The sequence below is a fragment of the Dermacentor albipictus genome, chromosome 2, assembly GCF_038994185.2.
Source record: "Dermacentor albipictus isolate Rhodes 1998 colony chromosome 2, USDA_Dalb.pri_finalv2, whole genome shotgun sequence".
NCBI lineage: Eukaryota > Metazoa > Arthropoda > Arachnida > Ixodida > Ixodidae > Dermacentor > Dermacentor albipictus.
The window spans coordinates 146,940,905-146,959,694 of record NC_091822.1 but is presented as its reverse complement, the minus strand read 5'-3'; the positions used below and the strand labels follow the sequence as shown (position 1 = coordinate 146,959,694).

General features: G+C 47.6%; 1 protein-coding gene across 4 annotated transcripts in view; it reads right to left on the bottom strand.

Annotated features, from left to right (window-relative positions):
• Positions 1-18,790, bottom strand: part of LOC135904617 (sterile alpha motif domain-containing protein 11-like) — a 523,025-nt gene that overhangs the window by 405,082 nt on the left and 99,153 nt on the right. Inside the window, exon 1 of one of the 4 annotated variants that reach the window (XM_070534070.1) lies at positions 243-272. The exons of the other annotated variants lie outside the window; for them this stretch is intronic. The gene's annotated coding sequence lies outside the window, so the exon portion shown is untranslated. Of the gene's footprint in view, positions 1-242; positions 273-18,790 lie in introns of those variants that run through there. 4 annotated transcript variants of the gene reach the window in all.

The following is an 18,790-nucleotide window of genomic DNA, read 5'->3' as shown; positions in this document are numbered from 1 at the left end:
GCGAAAGAGCAGCGGAAAGGCAAGGACAAAGCGGTGTGGTTCCCCTGCACACGGGGCGCGTAATACAGGCGACCTAGGTTGGGTATAGTTAACCAGACACGACGAACGATTAGGTAAAGAAAAAGGCGCTGGTGCACGTCGTTACACGTCCGGCTCACACACAGCGCATGCAAGGAAGGCGATGAGGAAAGAGGTAGCGGGGGGGGGGGGGCGAAGGGGAGGGCGGGGGGAGGCTTGCCTACCTTTTTGATTGCAGGACCACGCCGCGGACAACCGCTGCCACCGTGCAGCCGTAGCGCACTTCGCTCGCGCGCGCACGACGTGAACGGAGCGAGCCCACTCCTCCGTCCGACGTAGCAACAACAACAACAACAAAAAGAAGAAGAAAATGCGTAAGCCAGAAGGTAAACCGAAACGAGTCGCGTGATTAGTCAAGCGTATGCACGCTGCCAGATATCGGCGGCTCCTCGGCCCCTCCTCGATGAAAGGCCCGAGACAACCCCCCCTAACCCCCCCTCCCTATCATATACGCGTATGTACGTGTATATCTTACGCGGTTAACTAACCGCGCGCTCGCTCATTCGTCTCGTAAAGATTGAGCAGATTCCAAGTTCCGATAAGGCACTTAAGACACCGCCGTTAGGGCATCTCGGATCTCCTCTGCTTAACAGCGATGATTGGTGACGGAACCGAAAGACAAGAAGGGGAGAGAGCGAAAGAAAGAAAGGAGGAGGGAGAAATCGAAACGGTAGCGCATATGTCGGGCTGTTCCTCGCGGCGCCAGTCTCATAGCTCTCCCAGCCCACTCCTCCCCCCCCCCCTCACCCCCCCCGGCCATAACTTATCCTCTAAGCCGTACCGGTATATTTACGACTCGAGATAGAAAGAAAATATGTCAGCATCGAGACGATGGCCAGGCTATAATCTCGCGCTGCTAATTACGCCCCGCGCAACTCCCATTCCTACCCACGCTCTCATGCGCCCCTCAACACTATACCACCAGCACCACCCAGCAGTAGCACTTGTAAACCACGTTGTTTGCCAAAGGCCTCTCCCCCCCCCCCCCCCCTCCACAAGCCCTACATCTTTCCTTAGAGCTGCACCGTCGGGAACAGCCGCTGAGTGACGCTGAGATAAACAGAGCGTTTTGATTTTCGCTTCCTCAGCAGGTAGCGCTCTTTTTTTTTATCTCTCTCTCCCTCTCTCTAAAAAGGTTGTCCCAGGTTGTCCCAGGTTGTTTGTTTCAGCGACTTCTGTTTTCTTTTAGAAGGCCCTGCAAAAAAGAAGCAATCGAGGAACTAACTGATGCAGCAAGAACACGAAACAGCAGACAACAGTTCCTGTAGGAGTCACCACTTCGTCCCAATTTGTCCGCGATGTCACCGTTCCGCTCGCTTATCCGCCAAGCTCACAGCCGCGGATGGACGCGCTCTCGGTGACCGGTGCGCTAAGCCGAGCCTTTCGGCGCGAAGACGCCACTGGGGGATAGCGTTTCAAGGCTTCGAAGAAGAAAGAAAAGAAAAAAAGAGATAAATCGCAAAAACAAAAAAAGAAACAACACGAAAAAAAAAGAAAGCTCAGTCGAAAACTACAGGAGCTGGACCCTTCGCAGGCGATCCTCTTAGGGGACCCGGAATGACGCCTGATTGCCGCACGAGCAGTGGTGGCATCGACCGGGCGGCGGATAAATGGCATGAAATGACACCTCGGTCGGCCGGGCGGTTGGTTGGTCCCGTTTTCCTTGCGTGCCCTGATAGCGCGCTTGCCCCCAATACGCGGTCCTGCGGACGGCCATCCCGGCCCGCAATCGGCCAGCGGGCAAACGCCAGCAGCCATGTGCGGAGCTAAGCCCGGGTTTTCCGACAGGGTACTCGCAAGTGCATCGCGCGATAATAACAACAGTAAGGGGGCGAAGGCTGTAATAACTGTCGTGAGGGAATTTTTTTTTTTGTGTGTGTGTGTGCGCCTGTATTTTTTCTGTTATTTATAAGCAGGATAAGCGCCCCCGAGGTTTCTACATTTGTGTGGGGAGGGTGTAGGGTGTAGGAGGGGGGTGGACATTTCCAGCGAGGCTTCGTACTTTGGAGCCGCAAGGTAAAAACTCGATACGTTTGTTTCCACAATGCAAACGAACTTGCGTAGAGAGAGAGAGAGAGAGAGAGAGACAAATAGGAAGGAAAGACAGGGAGGTTAGCAAGTGTAAATACCGGCTGGCTACCCTGTGCTCAGGGAAGGGGTAAAGGGAATAAAAGGAGAAGGCAGACATTAGCTAACAAAACAAGCGAGAAATTTTAAAGTGATCGATCGATCAATCGATTGATTGATTGATTCATTGATTCATTGAGCAAGCGAGAGAGAGAGAGAGAGAAAGAGATTGAGATAACAAGCTTGAATTATAAAAATTGCATGCGCCATCTTCTTTCCGCCTTAATACTGCTCATTGGTCTTGTAAACGTTATTTAGTTTAAGTCACTTGTGAAACCCATGCTATATTCGCTTAAAGTTTTCACTGTAAACGTGCTGCACCACGTAGAGTGCTAGTCACAAGATTTGCCTTGTTTGCCAATTTCCCCCAACGAGTCTGTATAATTGATTGGAACATAGTCGATAATGATTTGGGTGAGAAGATTAGTGCGTGAAATGATATTAGTAACAACAAACACTAGAGGGAGCTATTTGCTTCTTAATTTATATCTAAATTTGTCCTTCCTATTTCTTACTTTCACGAATACATATTTAAATATAGTGACAACAAGGGGCATAGATGAAAAAACAATTTTTTTTGCACCGAACTGCGAAGCGAAAAGTTGAATGTGATTACTTTCACAGATATCGGTAAAAATTCATTCCCGGTAGGCATGTCGTGATTCTTAAAGCTAAACGTTTACTCGAAAGAAAAAAAAGCAAGACACACGCCCAATCCATCATTACGTAACTCAAGAGAAAAAGTATCGCGGAACTCGGGTACATGACATAGCCGCAAAACTCAAAGCTAAGTTTGTAAGCAGAAACATCAAGCTTACCCCCGTGAATTCAGTTATCTTTACGCTTCACAAACACATTCTAAAAAAAAGTGTAAATATCCAAGTCCTTTGCCAAGCACCACGCTCCTGCCCGGAAAGATATCGAATAATTAACGCTCGAAGTGACAACTCCTTCCTTATAGTCACGAAGAAATACTGCCGATCGCGCTATCTGACAACCTCGTGAATACGAAGGGAACCTACGCCACTAAGGCGCGAGACCCAAAACGCTAGACGACAGAACGCCGCCGCAAACGAGCCCCAGTAGCCCTAACGGTGAATAATGACTCCGAAAAAAAAAAAAAAAACACACGAACACCGTCACCACGTTTATAACTCGCGCATTTAAATTACTAACAACCCGCGCGAACTTCACCCTTAAGTAGACATTAAGCGGCTAATAATTTCAATATTGAAGCCCTTAGTTGGCATGGCAGTGCGTATTTATCAGAATGTTACTGCCGCGCTAAACTCTGGTGCCTGTCGAAATGGGAAGACAGGGGTCAAAGTATGCTAACCCTAGCCCATGGCACTGCCGCAGACATGACACCTCAATTAGCCCCCCCCGAAAAATTTTTGGCCCTGCATTTCTTTTCTTTTTTTTCGACGACTATGCGCATACGTCATCCTTTAATGATCACATGACGCCGCAAGCTTGCTGGACCCGGATGAACATGTATAAAGCGTCCGACCTTATTGATAACGACCGTAATGACCAGATTCCCCCGTTGACGGGTCATCGCGGCGTCCTCGAAATGTACTGCGATCCGGCCACTTTAGCCCAAATTATGTCACCCAATTTCTTCATTTTTTTCCCCCTCTCACGCTCCCGGTCTCAACGATTCACCTCCTCTCTTCTCTCGTTCTCGTTACATCTCTGTTTGGCACGAAGGGCAACGTTCTGCACACCAGCTCCGTTCCCCGCCAAAACAAGAAGATGAAGAAGAAGAGAGCCGATCTGCTCGCATCTTATCTCGGCGTTTTGCGGTTATTACGGACTTTCTTTCTTTCGGTGGAATTATACCGCGCGGCTTTTTTCACGCGCGGTGCTCCTCGCAATCAGCGAGCGAGAGCATAAATCTTGGCCCGAACAAGTGTCACGAAGAGAAGGCAGCGAGACAGTGCGACGCGCTGGGCGGGGGAGGAGGAACGGGTGGACAGAGCAGGAGCAGGAGAAGGGTAGCTAACAACACCCCGGTTCGAACGTCTTCATCCGTGTACGAGCAGGCCGATTAAGTGACATCTTCGCGCGCCCGGGAGCGCGCCCTCTGCCGACGAAACAAACCAACAGACTCGTAATAACAAGGGCGACACTAAACACTTCGTCCGAAGGAACGAACACGCGCCGCTGCAATCGCCGCGGTCGTCATTCCTCCCCGAGCCTCCTTAGCGCGTTTATAACCCGTGCTAACGATTCCGGGGCCTGTCACGAGGCTGCGCCCTCTGTACGTCCGTATACCGCTCAACTGGCGCGCGATGCAAAATGCAGTTGTATATAGCGGAGCTGCCGATGCTGCCAAGGGCGACGTCATACGGCGGTCTTTATCGTCCCCCCCCCCCCCCCCAAGGAAAAAAAGAAGAACATCACACGGGCGCGGTTCGGACTCACGCCGCAAGTGAAGTCGTGCGCGATTTGCCCTTTCAGCCCTTTGATTCCGCGTATATATACTGTGCGGGGTTCACTGCTTCGATCTCTATCTATATGTTGTTTTGTTTATTTGTTTTCTTTTTCTGTAGCCGTATACACGGCCGTTGCGCAGGCCAGGTTGGGGCGCGGTCCCACGCGCGCGGCATGCAGGCCCGGTCCTGGCGACCAATCTGGTGACACCGTAATTGGCGAGATCACCGAACCCCCGCGGCTTGTCTTGTCCGCCGAAACGAACGTGCGGTGTGCTTTGGCGCGCCGCTGTTTTATAAGGTTGGCCCGCGAACCGGAGGCGAACCGAGCGGCCGCTGCAGGCAGCGGGCGCGCGCCTTTCGGTGAAAGAACGGTGCTTGTTAAACGGACGAGGAAAGGCGGCGTCATCGCGCAGATCTAAGCGGCAGCCGTCTCCTGTCATACCGTGTAGGCGCCCTACGATAGGAATGCCGTTCAGAGCTGTGGCCTCGCTCGACTGCGACTCGTACGTGAAACTCCACGAGGTGTCCCAATTTCTGCGTGAACTCGTTGTTTTTGATGGTTTGTTTGTGATGGCTTGTTTGTTTGTGATGGCATGTGTGGGCGCATTCTTTTATTTTAAGCGGTGGGGGGAGGAGGTATTTTTCGCGCTAATAGAGCACCGTTGAACATGTTGTGCCACCTTTTTCGCGTGGCATATGCGCCATTGCTGCTAGCTCTTAGTCCCATTGAAGGCCTCATCCACTCCCTTGACGCAGTCAAACCGTCCTAGCCTTCTCTGCGCAGAGATGACTGAATGGGCCACCAACATCGGTGTGCCTACATAGCATGTTATAGTTTCGATTTCTCGAAAGCGTCTCCGCTTAGACGCCTGAGCCTTCCCACTTCGGTATCACGAGAATCCTAAACGGCAAGCATTCCGCATCTCTTCTATACATGGAACTGCCGGACGCCCAATGTACTTCCGTTGGTTTCTCAGCTCGACTTTTGGCACATGCCCGTATAAGACGGAGTTGGGCTTACCAAAAGTACATAATGCACTTATAAAGAAAAGTTAGCATATTCTTCACCTGTTCTGCATAGAATCTCCCCTTCATCTGTAGAGAGACTTCAACGATTAATAGCCAGGAGCCCTAGAGCATGCTTAGGCGTTCCTAGAGCAACCTCAACTTCCTTAGCAATAGCAGAGGCACGTTATCCTCCATTTCCCATTATGAAGACAGTTAAAAGCTATCGACATTACTTTCGCATTTCAGTGCAGCACAAAAGGCACCCTCTAGCAAGTGCACTAATTCAGAGAAACAGGGCGAAGATCAATTTGGTGCTTCAGGTGCACAAAGACCTACTATCACATCAGGAATGTTGGTTCTCAAATAACTCTGACCCTCCATGGCGACTCGTAGCTCCAAAAATTGAACTTTCCGTTGAGGGAATTATTCGCAAACGAGATATGTTTATGCTAGCAGCACAACAACTAGCGTTATACAAAATATACTTTCAATACCCTGGCTCTATCCAAGCGTATCTAGATGATTCTTGCAAAACAAATTATTCGACAGCTGCCTTTGTCATTCCAGAATGGAACCAAATACAAATGTTTAAACTATATCACACGACGTCATCAACAACAGCAGAGCTTTTTGCAATATTGTCTTTGTTACGATACATAAATTCGATGCAAAAAGGGCAACAGTAGACCATCCTTTGTGACTTGCACGCAGCTTTGTCTTCATTTAATAGTTACATCAGCAATTCGCAAAACATGGCGTAAGTTAACGAGATATTAGAGGAACTCACAAAAGCAAGGGAAGAAAATCTCACAGTAATGCTCCAATGGATACCTGGCCACGGCGATATCCCTGGGAATGTTGTAGCAAACAAGGCGGTTGGACAAGCGCATGTTAATAACGCCACACATTGTCTTCATCTAACACAAGGCCAATCGCGCCGCATACTAAGACAGATATCAGCCCATGGTTGCAAAGTGACAGGGTTTGATCAGAACTCGAAATATTCAGATTTATTCCACATCGACTCATCACTTCAATTTAAAATCCCGTCCACAATAAATACAACCAGAGCCTTTGAAACACTGATTCACCATCTGCGGCTAGGTACCGCGTACACAAGACACTTTCTACATAAAATTTTAAGAGCTGATAGTGCGGAATACACTTGTGGCCACGCTGATGAAGATGCACAACATCTTCTGCTAGCATGTCCACGACCCGACACGCGCACATAACTGCTTAGCACTTGATTTAGTGGAATTAGATCACAAGCCCTTCAGCCTCAGGAAGATCTTGGGTCCTTGGCCAACATACACATTGCAAAGACGAGCGTTACTGAACCTTCAAAGATTTGTTCGTGGTTGTCTCTCTTTTTTTCTATCGCCCCTTTCCACTCTGTTTCTCTTTTTATCCCCCTTAATCATTCCCCCTGCGCAGTGTAGCCAACCGGAACTACCTCTGGCTAACCTCCTGCATTATCCTCTCTGCATTATCTCTCTGGTTATCCTCTCTGGTTAACCTCTCTGCATTATCTTATCTCTCTCTCTCTCTCTCTCTCTCTAGAAGCGAGCAATATTCTCGCAAAGTATTGAGTAGAGTGTTTGAATGTGATAGCGCATTCTATGTTTTTTTGTTTTACCTGACTTTGGCCAATTCAATACCTGTTTTTTTTTTGTACCTTCATAAGAATGTAATCCCGGATTTTTTATTTGCCCTGATTTTAGTCTAGCTGAGTTATTGGACTTTGCGTTTACCTTAGCGCACATATGTGACCGGACTTTGTGTTGCTGTGTACCTTGGTTGACTTTCAGTTTTAATGTAGTGTTCGTTTACTTACGTGACTGGACTTTGTGTTTTTATGATTTCGCTATATTCATTATGATTTATTCTTTTTTTTAATATCTATATGAAAATCAGTAGCCGGTCCAAATAAAGGTGACAACATCTCCTAAATACCATATAATAATAATAACTAAAAAAGAAAGAGACGGAGTTGTGACGGTTTATGAAACACGGAAAGCGCTCATCGTCCAGGACTTAGAGAGGAGCTTTGTAGCCACCCGTGATCAAAGATTACAGATCCTATTTCCTTTCGCCCATGAAGCCATGCCAAGAAGCTCAGTTTCAGACCCCTTTAAAGATTTCAACGTTTTTCAGAAGGCTTACGCTTGCGCGATTGAGCATTTGGTTGAAGGTTTTGCATCCAGGCGTCACTCGTGACCGATCATGTGACCAAAGTTTAGCAGCTGGCTGCGACAGCAGAAGCATACTCTTTGAATTGAACTTTATTTGTTTTTTTTTCTTGAACGAGAAGCGGAGGAGGCCCGAACGTCGTCGCTTCCATACTGGTCGTAACGCTAGGTTGATGACCTCGCTAAAGTGAACAAAAAAAGAAAATACATCCAGCAACGAAAAGGTGATTAAAAACGGCGTTGTTTACTGCCTGGCCGTAATTCGGCAAATTAAGGAGGAGGGGAAGGAGCTGTAGACGAAAGCTCAGTAGCATAAGTAGCATCGGTGTGAATTAGAATTCAGGCAAAATGCGTGTATGGGCGTGTAAAAACAGGGGGGGGGGGTAGAAATTAAGGAAAATAGCAAACACCTTTGCAATTAGTGCGCTCTCGGTGCCTTTATCTTCACAAATGCGCCAAGATACGTAGGGGGAGTGGAATAACTAAATAAAACGCGCAATTGCTGACGTGCGCAGTGGCCCGTTTACTTTGAACGAGAGTGTGTGTACAGAAATATGCCACGTATAGTCGCAAATGCACATAATTATCGGCATGTACGATGTAGGCGCCAAAAAGAACTCTATGTTCGTGACCGAGATCAGTCTGCTTACGAATTCGAAAGCGCGAGAAGGCAGGTCAACATGCACAGCTTCGAGAGTCCACAGCCACAAGAAGCGTGAAAGAGGACGAAAAAACAAACAAACAAAAACAAAACAAAAACAAAAAGAAAACACAAAGAAAACAAGTGCCCGCGCATGAGTGCGCATTCATAAGAGCGACACGCATGCGTGAAAATGCGAGATCAGGCAGGAAAATGTTTTTCTTTTTCCTGTCTTTCTTAATTTAGATAGTAATCCTAAGAAGGCTCTTTGAGGTAAATATCGCAATAAATCTCCAAAGGCGGCCTCGCGCAGAATGTGAACGGCGGGAGGAGACCAGAACAAAAGCCTTGTTACGCTCCACATGCGACCAAAAGCCAACGAAGGAAATCTAGAACGTTCTGCGAGAACGCGCCCGTCACATGAGACAATGAGACGCAACGCGGTGGATGCCTGCACGAACGACACCGCCTGTCCCACAGGAAACGTTGAACGCGTGGAGATGACAATTAAAGTCTAATCACTCGTTATTGAACAGCGGAGGACGAAGCAATTTGTGTAGAGCTAGTAGTTAACGTAGCGCACGTAGAAGGAAGGACAGCGGGAGCCCTTGAGTACAGCCTCCGTTGCCCTTCGATAGGCCCCGTGCACCGTGTTGCGTACTCCAGGGTAGCGTACCGTACTGCTGCCGAGAAGTAGCGGCGCCTGCCTATCGAAGCTCGACCGACATTACTTATTGGGTAGCGTGGCGTTGTCGGCGGGCTGCAGGCATCCGGTAGACCATGGCGACCGAGCAAGGGCGAGACAATTTGCTAGTGCGAAACTTGCACGGTTTATTCAAAGGGAGTTGAAAGAAAATAAGAAAAGCATGAAGTATATGAAAGTACATTTCGGATCCCCTTAAATAGGCTCTCTACAAGTGTGGGCGGGATCTTGCTTCCGTCGATGTCACGTGACAGGCACAGAGAGAGGGCCCCTCCTCCTGCATTACCGAGCAAGGAAAGGAGAAGTCAACCCTCATTTCGACGAATCCTGGTAGAAGGCCCTTTGTGCGCAAGGTGCCTGACGTTGACCCTCGCAGGAGAAGTCAACCCTCGTTTCGACGAATCCTGGTAGAAGGTCGGGCGAAATTCCTGTCGCCACGTGGTGTCAGACACCAACCGTCACAACCGCCAGTGTGGGCGCCACTTCAGGCCGCGTGGCGGCCGCTTTCGGAAGCACTCGCGGTATCGCCGGTGCAGCTGCCATCATGGAGGAAGGAAATAATAGGAGGGAGCATACCGCAGCGTGACTGAAGCCAAACCTGTCGGCCCAGCGTGTGTTCGCGCGTCAACGTGCACGGTCGGTTTTAGTGTTCCCGCTCTACAGGCAGAGCCGCGGCAGGGCAGCTGGACAAGCACGCGCCGAATAAAAATTGGCAGTCGCTTAGCTCCGCTATGCCAGGATATACGTAGCGAGAGCTAAGGCATATAGCATGGTTAGCCTTGGTTAACCTTGATTGCAAGTCCAGGTTAGTCTGGTTGTCTAGCTATGTTACGGCGCTTAGCCAGTCGTTCGGCGCGCTCTTCGTCTGCTTCCTGGGTGATTAGTTTCCTCTTCACCTCATTCCGAAGGTCGATTCCAGGCCTCCTCCTGCTTATCAGAATTGTCGCAGTCCATAACGCCGCCTCAACTGTGGTTGCGGCGCACGCGAGCTCTTCTTTTCAATCCTCCGACAGGCATGCGACGCAGCTGGCGAAGCGAGCGCAACGACGAGGAACGCGGTGTGACGTCATACCAAATGGCGGCAGCGGAAAGGCGCGGCGCTAAGCAGCGGGGGAACACTTGTGGCTTGGTGCTACTATTGGCGCATGCGCAGTAGTGACTAGGGAGCGAGAGAGAGAAATATATGCGGCGAGGCGCGCGTTGTGACGTCATGTGCCTCCTCGGCGAAATTGCAAGTTCGCGGCCAGTAAAGCTTTCGCTTTAAAACTACTGGGAACCAAACTTCTCCGCCGAATCTCGATTCTTGCTCCGTGATCTCGACGCAAGAGGTCCGGTGTTGGGCCACCACTGAGCGAATGTATGGGCTTCACGGAGCGTTCGCTTGCCAAGGCTGGCTGCGCGAAGTAATGCTCCTTTTCTAACTTTTTTTCTTCCTCCATGACTGCCAGCCTCTCGCTGCAACAACCGCCCTTTTGCAAGACGGGATATTTTTTTGCTCTTGAAAGCATGTTCAAGGTATCAGAGAGACAGACAATGTAACAGTCGCTGAAGACCAGTCTAATTTTAGAGAGAGAGAGAGAGAGAGAAGGGAAGATGGAAAGGCAGGGAGGTTAACCAGACTGTCGTTTCTGTACCAACGAAGGTATCCGCAAACCAGCCACACATTGAAATTTTCCTTGCCCAAATACGACAGTCTCTTACAGAGACGTAAAGCAATGAGCTCTGCAAGTATCACACCTGAACCCTTTTCCACCAATCTCACTTCCTTTCACAGGGAGAGGCGCCTCCACAGCCAACACGTTCAAGTTCAACACTGAAGTTATTACGAAATCACTGGAAAGCCAGCAATGGCGAACGTCATGTTCATCAGGGGAGCAAACCCTTCTGTTCCCCTCCTCAATAGTCGACACCTTATTTTCCTCATCTCGCTCTTGTCACTGAAAGGTGAAAGGAGGAAGAAAAATTCAACTCGCAGGCCTCCGAACTGCGCCCTCAAGATTGGATCTCCGTGATCACTCTCGTCATCTTTATCCTTCATTACACGAAAAGAAAAAAAAGGACACCATTGATTCGGCGAAGCAACACGAAGGCCGACGTCAGGCTCGCCTCCCTGTGATGACGACACGCTCTGCGTTTGACATTGAGCGCGGCGGCGCAAACACGAAGCCATGCACCGATGATGCGAGAAGGCTGTGGATAGCAGGGACAGGGGGAGGTGGGAGGAGGCGAGGCCTTTGTCCCGCTAACTGCGGCCCCCGAACAATGCCGCGCCCGCCTTGCCCGGAGGCGGCTGCGTCGGCGGAAGCCGCCATGCTGCCTGCTGTCCGAGGAAAGGATGTGCCCGGACCGTGTCACGCCGCCACGCGCACACACAAAACTCCCTTCCGTTGCCCCCTTCCATCTTCTCCTCCTCCTCCGTCGTCGACGAAGGCGCCCACTTTTCTCGGCTTTTCCCCCCAGATATTTCGCAGGTTTTTCACAAAAAAAGAGATATAAGAAAGAAAGAAAGAAAGAAAGAAAGAAAGAAAGAAAGAAAGAAAGAAAGAAAGAAAGAAAGAAACGTCCTTCCTGTACATTATGCGCTGGCTCCAACTCTTCGCCGGCGCCGTATACCCCCCTTTGTTGTTGCCGGCCTTCGTCGTGATTTTCTATTCTCTCTCACTAGTTCTTTCTTTTTCTCTCTGTATTATGCATTTGTTCTTCATTCGTTTATTAACTCTTTTTCAACCTTTCTTTTTTCGCTTTTCTTTTTTCGCTTTTCTAACATCCTTCCGACTCGCACCAAGGCGTCCGGCGCCGCCGCTGTTGTTGTGGGTATTGTTATGCTGCCGGAGAAAAACACCTTCCTCTCTCTCTCTCTCTCTCTCGTTTTCGCCATTTTCGCTGTTACCCTTCCCTTCGCTACACCCCCGCAAATGTACCGCGTCGCGTAAAATTCAACTCCGACTTCTCTCTGCCTGGCATCGTCTATCAGTAAATCGCTGTAGACACGACTGGGAGCTTGAGTTTTTATGTTTACAACGCATTCTCCGAAGACGCAACCAAGCGCGGAAAAAAAAAGGTTCAGGACAGGAAAGAGCGTTACTACGACTGTTTACAACTACAACATCTCGTTAAAGTGAACCCGCGTATAGTGAACTAATGGCTACAGCGAAGAGAAACGTAGGTCGCGATTTGCCTCTCATAGGCATCCAAGTATTTCTTGAGTGATGTAGTAAAAACGGGTGTAGCGTAGAAACGTATATACAAAAAAAGCACGTTTCTTTACTGCAAACGGAACGACGTGAATAGTGGTGTCATTAAAGAAAACGAATATAACAAAAAGAAAGAAAGAATTTAAACTACCTCAAAAACTACCGAAAATATTTTGACTTTGACGGAGTAAACAAATAATAATTCAATTTATCACTTGGGATAAATTTGGCTCTACTCTATATGGGCCTGTCTCCAGTACGGTAGCTGATAAAGGGCGTAGTGGACTCTACGGAACAATAATACACGAATTCCCCTAAACATCGTCCTTCCGGATTCGAGCATTCTTGTGGCTTCATTAACTATCATTCTTGAGGCCGAACTGTCATCGCAAGTTTGTTAAGTGTCAGCGGTCAGCGTTATTTGGCCTCAGCACGTTTCTGTCGAATGTATTCCAAATTTGGCGACGTGCATCAAGTTCCACCATTTGCTTAATTTCTAAAATTACGCAATTTAGCATGTATTTGTTGCGAACGCGACTATCTCAACTTTTCTAAAGAATCACCGCTAGTAGGAAGACAGAAACATTGTTTAATGAATGCTGAGGATGATGTGCTTGACCGTGTGCCTGGTTATAGCAAGTTAAGAAAAATCTGGGTGGCTGATGCATGAAATGATTCATTCACACTGCACAGATGCGAGCTGCATACGCAGGCAGGGAAACATGGCCATGACTTGAACTTCAAAGAACAAAATAACAACATTTTTGACGCCCAAGGTAAAAAAAAATTCTGCTTGCAAGTGTCGCGACTAGTCCTACAGCCTTACCCTCACGACACCGGTTTGTTGGGTGTTTGCTGACTTTCATTAGCAGCTATCAACAAACGCTTGGCTGGCTACGGTAGCTGCCACCATCACCAGCACCACCATCCGCCAATCAAAATCCAAGGGGCTGAATAACTCAAAGCTTATATAAGCGCGTGCGTTTACCAAGAAAAGCATTTAGTATGGTGCGAGCGGAACGGCACCAGCGTAACGAGATTGGAAGATAGTGATAAATATAAAGCAGGGAGGCTAACCATGCAGGACTAAGCTAGTGCCTCCTAAATAGCCGGCCTGTGCACTCCGATTTGTGACACCATGCTACATGGACCGAAATTTCTATTGCCAAGCCCAGCGTGACGAAGGCGATGACGTCAAAATCCCCGCGGCTCAATCGGGAGCGTCCCCATTGGATACTATGGCAGTCGGGCAAGGTAGCATGACGTCACGGATCGAAGTGCACCGGCCTTGTGCTATCTAGGAGGCGTTGACTAAGCTCGTTTGGCTATGTTGCACTGTGGCAAGGAGAAAAAGAAGAATAAGATTAAGGGAAGGACACAAATTCCACCGTTGATGTCACCAACGTAGGGAAAGCTTTCTGGTCTGTATCACAGGTGGTCGATCAGTCTGGTATACCCTTCAGAAATCGCAGCAATGCTTTTGTGGACTTCGGTAGCTGTGATAAGCGATATCAGGGTCCGAATATCTTGTCCGACAAGAAAGGTCTTCCGTCTAGCTGGCTTAGAGCTGTGCTTAGATCAAGCCTTTCATCTCCATAGGACGGTGTTTGTTCTACAGTTTCTTCGCTACCACAGGCGTTGCGGCCGGCGTTATTGGTCATTCCAATTAAGAATGCCCGTAGAATGGTAAATGCAACACCCAGGTGTAAGCGACACAGTACCGTTTCTTCACTTCGAGGAAGACCGGGTCACAGGCGCAGCTGTGTGGAAGTGTCCGAGTGAATGGAACCGATGGTGAGCAAAGTTAGGTTTGTACCACTTCCGCAGTATCAAATCATGCGCTAGCTTGCTTAGTGGCTGGGCTGTTTCAGTCATCGATAGAGATATAGGAGCAAGTTTTTTTTCCCCCTTGATGCGCTTTTCTAGGAGCTTCTTTGGCGAGTGGAATGTTTGAACAAGATACCATTACAGGTCGATTTCGTAGCACCTGCGAATAACAACAGCTACAGCGTCTATTCGCAAATGGACTTTCGTCACTAAGTAACGAGATTATGCAAACCTTGGGACACACGTGTATATTTTACATCTTCGGAGCTACAAAGGGAAGTTTATTCACGTACCAATAAAAATAACGCCACAGGTGACCGCAACTTCGAAAACCGTGTGCACTAATACTTAAAGGTAAAACGAAATGTTGTTCCAACTGTCCGCACACAGTCGTTCAACATCAGAAATTTGGACAATTCAACGGCAAAGGAATTTCGACTAGAGTCTTGAGGCTATTACAAAAGACAATTTAGTAACACGATGCATATGCGCCTCAAACAAGCAAGCGCCGGTGTACAGGTTTTGAGAGATATCTTTGTCCTAAACAGATTCTTGTATTTCTTTGGCAGATTTAACACCACCGCAAGACGTTGTATATACCATTGTTATCTTTAGAATTCGAAACCATTTTCTCTACAGAAGATGATTTAGTGGTAGTGAACAACATCTGATCTATCCTGTGTTACAGAACAAACTGTTGATGGATTGCTACTTGAATGTAGGGAAACAAAAAAAGACATCGGACATGAGTATAACAGCGAATAGCCCGGTTTTCCCACGGCGGCATGTGATGTGGTCGATATCAAATGTAAATGGAACGAAACGTATCGCAGAGACCAGTATTAGTTTTGAAACATACTGATAAATGATTACCATATAAAAGTTAGCTTGCGTATGTCTCATTCGAACCGAAAACTCGAGCGGTTTTTTTCTAAGCCAGTAATCCGTAATACTTGTTTCTCATGTTGCGTTACACCAGCTCTATGTTGGAGGTAAGCCAGGAATTTTTGTGGCTGCGCATTGAAATCGCTGTATGGTACTGCAACGCCGCCTGAATGGAGGCAGTCATTAAAAATTCAGTTAAAAGCCTCATTATTGATTATTATAAAATAAAGGTTACCTTGCACATACCTAACTGGAATATGCACACTTCTCTGTGTGTGGTTTTTTTTCTTTTAGCCGGTAAACTGTAATTGTAGCTTGTCACGTCTCATTTTACCATCTCCACGTTGGAGGCCCGTTACGAACTTGTGCGACTTGAGTGGTGAAAGCTAATGGCGGAAATTGACAGCCACTTACGTTTCCTTACGTGGATTTTCATTGGCAATATCAATGGAGCATTCTACCTGCAAGAGACAGGCTTGAACGCTGGCATATGGGAGCGAATGATAAATGGATTCATTGCGCACAAACAGAGACCAACGCGCTTGTAGTAAAGGAGTGCGTTGTAGCACGCACCTTCTGAGAGCTAGTTGCAAGAATGTTTGGAATATCCATCCTGCGGCCCCCAAAACGCCGAGATCGGTTTGCGAGTCTCGTCTACTACAGCGCTAGCTACGTTCTGCGGTGCTTCCGCAACATTGCAGAACGATCTCGGCAGTCAAATAGAGCAATGCACCCCAGAATGCGAAGACTACGGGTGACAGTATGGGGTCATCTTGAAGAAGAGCTGTTCGAACTCGATGAAGCCGAGTTTTTTCCCTGCTGGTCTACGCGGTACCTAAGCGTCTCCTGAGGCAAAGTCTGTCTACAGCCAGAATAATGCTCAATTCTGTTTGCCTTAGTTGAGAGCTTGTATTGGTATGTGCCCCGAGTGTCTTTCATAAATTCGAGCCTGACAATAATGCTTTTGCGTGGACGCTGTAATGATGTTTTGTTGTTGTGTGTGGCAAAGCCGGTGTCAAACAGACACCATTTATTATTTAATTTGCTAATCTGTTTTGTTTACATCAAGTATCATGTATTACATGTGCTGTACTTATATTGCACTTTACGTTCATACCACAGTTGTAAGCGTGCCTACGGGTGAATAAATTTCCTTGTCGACTTGAATGTGAAAGCATTATGACTTCTCTAATTAATTGGCTACGTTCGTGATACGTGACGTCATACATTGTCACGTTTCCTTCACAACTATATTTTAATCCATCCTGCTCTAATTTGTACTAATACGAATCCACCTTAATCTTCTTTATTCCACGTTAGTCCACCTTGTCCTATATTGTACAGATTTTATTCCACATTAATCCTCTTTATTCTGCCTTAATCCACCTTAATCTAACTTGTTATAGCTTTAATCTACTTTAATCCACCTTAATTCACTTTGCTTCCCCTTAATTCCCTTTACTCCACCTTGAGTCACATGTTCTAGCTTTAATTTTATATTTGTACTGACGACATACAAGATGCTGATGACGTCACTGATGATGATGATCTTTGTTACAGCTCGTTGCGGGCATCGCCGGCTTTTGTGCGTAAAGGACACATGATGCGCTCGCATTAATAATTTTGAGGGTTTTGCGTTCGAAAAATGGGTACCGCGCACGCACGCACGCACGTAAGCACGCACGCACGCACACACACACACACACGCACACACACACACACACACACACACACACACGCACACACAGGCACGAACACACGCGCACACGCACACACGCACACACGCACGCACACACACACGCACGCCCTGAATCAGTTAAAATTCTGATGACCAAACTGGACGCACCTGTTATGCTTACTTCTAACGCGCTTTTCTATTTTCGACACGGGCAGGGCATTGGAACTTGATTTTTGAATTTCATCATTGTACGTGGTAGCAACTTCTTTTCTGGATTTCGTGGAAACTCACAATAACGTAATTCTAAGCAGAAACAACACGCGAGCATCATTGAGCACTCAGTCTTTCTTAAATATTTATTTTTTAGGCGACTAGCAAAGAAAGGAAGTCGCAAAGGTGCGTGTAACTTTTCTTCCCTTTTGTTTCTTCTTCTTTCCGCGAAAACTGTGTGTGACGTGGTTCCAGTTGGAGGAGTGGGCACTTAAAGCCGCCGCCTTTGGCGTCAGCCAAGCGGCGCAGGGCCTCTGGTGGTCTCGCACTGCCGGCCCCACCATCAGAGTCACGGCCATGAACTGCTCGCGAGGGAACGGCCATCACGCAAGCGAATCCTGCCTCCCCTCTCTCCCCTCCTTCCACCCCCACCCCCAAATAGAGTCGCGTCGAAGCCACACTCTTCAGGGCTTTACTGCCCATTACCGCCGCCGCCATAACCTGCCTTCACAGAAGGAGGCAGCCGCGCACCAACTCACGCGTACCATGGGGTCCACTCTAAAAGGAAGCACCGAAGAGAAACGCGATATCAGTTTAAGCTGATACAGTATTATTTCAATAACATCATCTTGGTTAAGTCTGTCCTAATATGCTGATTATGGGTAGGTAAGAAAGACGGTCGAATTTCCACTCTTTCGAATTTTGTTTCCAAACCACAGCACATGCAGGTCAGTGTGACGTTAAAGCAGTTACTGTCCTGACGAAGCAGAGTGCAGTTGTTAAAAGGAAAAGTGCCACCACCCGACGTTCCTTGTTCAATCACTGTGAATCACTTAAAGCTTCCATCTACCTGTGAGCTTCCGTCTATAGTGTGACGTCATGGACTTCGAAGTATTCTCTCTTATCCGGGCCGTTATAGCACCGTAAATGCTCTCAAAACTAGCTAATTCTAGTTTTTCTCTTTATTGGAATACAATGTAGTTCACCTTTCCAGATTAAAAAAAAAACATAGATAGTTTCGAGCAGAGAGAGAGAGAGAGAGAGAGAGAGAGAGAGAGAGATAAGGAAGGCAGCGATGTTAACCAGTCAAGAGTCCGTTTGGCTACCCTACGCTGGGGAAAGGGAGAAGAGAGAGAGAGAAAGAATAGAGACGTCCATGGACAGTACTTGAGTCAAAGCCGCTCGTACAAACCAGACGTTCTCAGAAAGCAGAAACGTGCCTTCACTGCCTTCTGAACCGATGATCGGTGGGGACGGTGTTCTAGTACTGTCTGTTCACTCGGATGACGATCATCTATTTTCCTCAATGTGTTGGACAAAGATTGCATTTGTGCCTAAAATTGAGGACAGAGGCAAAATAAGTGGTCAATGTTCTCCTCGCATCCGCAAACATTACAGACGTCGCCAAAATCGCGCGACGTAAGGGCGTACTGATGCGGTATCTTCAAGGCGACGTCGCCACACCGGTTTTGTCTTGTAGAGTCCTTTCTGGCTTACCATGCTTCTTCTATAAGTACAAGGAGCGTTTTAATTTTTATCTTTATTGCCCCTCTGAAGGGAGAACCTGTATTTTATTTCCGCCATCAATTGCAGATGGAGTATGTGATGAAGGCTTGTAGATTACTATTTTTGCTCATGAATGTGTACAGTCGTCATCAATGTCAAAGGGAGCAGCAAATTTTCTTAAAACGACGATAACTCGTGATGCATGGGTTCTAATCTAGATGATCATAGATAACTATAAGCTTTTATGTCGAACTTTTAATCTCATTGAACACTTTTATGAAGGGCATGTGCGTTTAACCCCTAC